Genomic DNA, 3,132 nt, shown 5'->3' on the forward strand with positions numbered 1-3,132 from the left:
AGTGGATCCCAGAAACCTGAAGGATTCCACAGCAGACACAGGGCTGTTGAGTATGGTGCATGCGTTGGCACAGCCATTTACTTTTATTTCAAAATATGAATTAATAGTTTTACGTTTGTTGCTTATCAACTCCTGGCTCTAGTTTAATAAAGTACATAGTCTTCATCTCTGCAGTGTCATCACAAAAATATAGCTTTTTCTCCAAAAATGTACTTGAGTAAAAGTTATGCTTCATTAAAACCTACCTCAACAATTTACTGAAAAATGTCACTTAAGTACATTTAACTGAGTAAATGTAACTCGTTACTATCCACCTCTGCTCTTGAAAAGAAAGCACATACGCCTTGTTCCTGAAATGTTGAGCTGTTGCTTTAAACTTGACACATAACGGCCGATATATTTGTCAAGATGTATGAATATTTACACAACATTCACACAGGGGGATTTATTCTTAGATGATGTCATACATGCTGATTGGTCTTTTGGTGGGTCACCAAAAAATACTTAGTAATTAAGTATTGGAGTTGACAGCTCTGCTGTGTGAGTTAGCCCTTAAAGGAACACAGACATATTGGGACTTTAGCTTATTCACCGTATCCCCCAGAGTTACATAAATCCACACACACCCTTCTCATCTCCGTGCGTGTTGTAACTCTGATACACACGCCGCAAGCCAAGCTTAGCACAGATCCTGAAGGTAACCAGATACAACTAGCTTACTTCTCCCAATAAATGACAAACTAATGCCAACATTTTTACATTTACATGTTGTGATTTGTACAGTCACAGTCATCTTCTAACCGTGTACTGGGAACTATTCTCAGAAGGCGAATCACTGCTAATTCGGTTACTTGGGCGGAGTGATTTGCTCGCAGCACCTGATGCTGATCATTGGTGAGTAGCAGAGAGTTTGCCTGGAGTTTCCTCAGAGTTGGAGTAATAATCACTCTGCCCAAGTAGCAGTGTTTAGCCTTCTGAGAATTGTTTCCAGTATGTATAGCCTACGGTTAGAAGATGGCTGTGTCTCATGTGACCTTGTTGTTTGTACATGCTGTGACTATACAAATCACAACATTAAACGTAAATAGGAACATGTTGGTGTTATTTTTTCACTTATTGGGTGCAGCAGGCTAGATGGAGCCAATAACCTCCAGCTTCTGTGCTGAGCTAGGATAACGGTGGATGCGTCAGACAGAGTTACGACACGCACGGAAATGAGAAGGGTATGTATGGATTTATTTAACTCTGGGGCATACGGTGAATAAGTCCCAATAAGTCGGCGTGTTCCTTTAAAGTTGTAAAATACTGTGTGATTTGTAATCTATGTTGATATTGCTAGATACAAGAGTAAGAGGGAGTATGAATAATGTAAGAACAGCCCAGGACGGAAATGTCTCCAGGGACAGTGTCTTAACGGCTCCCTGGGCCAGAGGAAAAAAAGCAAACTAAGAGTATGATGAGCTGATTTCCCCTTTTTTCCTGCAGCAGAAGAAAGAATGTGAGGGGTGGACACATTCTACCCTCAAGGCCCGTGTGGAACTTTATTTAATGACTTGAGTTATCTTGAACTCACTTAGTTTATTGTTTTATGCCCAGGTGAACAGTCATCTTGTAGGTCTATCCTGGCTCATTCTGAATGCATGTAACTAAACCCCTTCAAAATCTTGACAGACAGTGAAGACGTGAGTTGGGTAGGAAACAGGCTTAAGTCTTAGTTTCTCTATTGACTTTAGTGACATTTTACTAACAATATTAAGATCAATTGTTAAAAGAGCAGACAGGCTTTCACTTATTAGGAATAAGAATTAGCCAGTGCAGTCAACAACTTTGTATGTTCTTCTAAATCTGTGTCTTACAACTCTGTGCTGCATTATTACTGTGCTGCATGGCTTATGTGTCGGACGTGTCATATCACCATTTTACTAACTTGCATGGCATCTTTTGACATTTTATCAAGATCTCATCACGATTGTTGTATTTTATGTAAGTCTCAGTGCATGTTGCTGCTCTACATGTTTGCATTGCAAAAAATGGCTATGATCAGTATTGCTGAGCTGGGTTTTGTTGCTTCGTATTGCCTGCTTGCTGTTTCCTGTTGCTATGGTATCAAAACATCTTGCCAGAGGACTACAGTTGAAAACTCTGCCACATTTACAGTAATGCTGATTCATGTGCGTTGTCCATATATACATAAGTGAAATGAATTGAAATAATGTATCCCCTACATTGGTTAAAGAGCCTCCGGTTAGGCTGTTTTAATGAGTCATAGATGTGGATGATATCACATTTGACCAGTGGTAGTTTTATTTCTTCACAATCTCTCTGTCCCGTGGGAGTGCTGCTGACAGTCAGGGTAATTAAGAACAATGGAGACATTTTTCCATTTCCCTTAATAATACTGTCATTATCTGGTGCCCTGCTGACCACCAGCTTTCTCAACAGCCAATTTAAAGTTGCAGAGTAGCCTTTTAAAACTCATCCTGTAGTCTTGTACTGCAGTACTAGAGTCTGGAGTGTAGCTCTTTTGATTAAACTATTGCTCTGTGACCACAGGGTGATTTTAGTACACAGACATTTATCTCACTTCTGCAAAAAAAAAGGGATGGATTGGTGGCTAAATTAAATGAATTTCTGTATATTCTCTCTGGGAATGAAGGAGCTGCGTCGCATCACTGACCAACAGATTCATTGCCATCTAAAATACCAAGCCTGTCCTGGAAATACTGGTCCACAAAATCTCTGTTGTGTGAATAAAAAAATGTGTAAAACATTAGATTTTAAAATATAGAAGTAAGATGCAAGCTCACAAAGCTATCAGGGATTTATTTGAAAACTTGCTCAACACCTCTAATTGGCTTGTGGCTATATTCATGATATGCATATCAAAGTTAATGAGCTTTTTTGCATTCCAGGTGGAAACCTGTCAGAAACTCTACACACAACTTCTGCAATTATTATTTAGTTTTTCCTTTAGCCTCCGAAGGCATGTCAGAGTCTTTTGATGTAGATTGAAGCTTTTATTGGAACCGTCTTTTAGTTTGGCGCAATAACTTACATGTCATATTATCTGGTATAACTTGTGTGCATGGATCAGATCTTGCTTACTGCATTCTGAAGCCTGAAGCATGGCAT

Source organism: Etheostoma spectabile, chromosome 10 (assembly GCF_008692095.1).
Source record: "Etheostoma spectabile isolate EspeVRDwgs_2016 chromosome 10, UIUC_Espe_1.0, whole genome shotgun sequence".
NCBI classification, from domain to species: domain Eukaryota; kingdom Metazoa; phylum Chordata; class Actinopteri; order Perciformes; family Percidae; genus Etheostoma; species Etheostoma spectabile.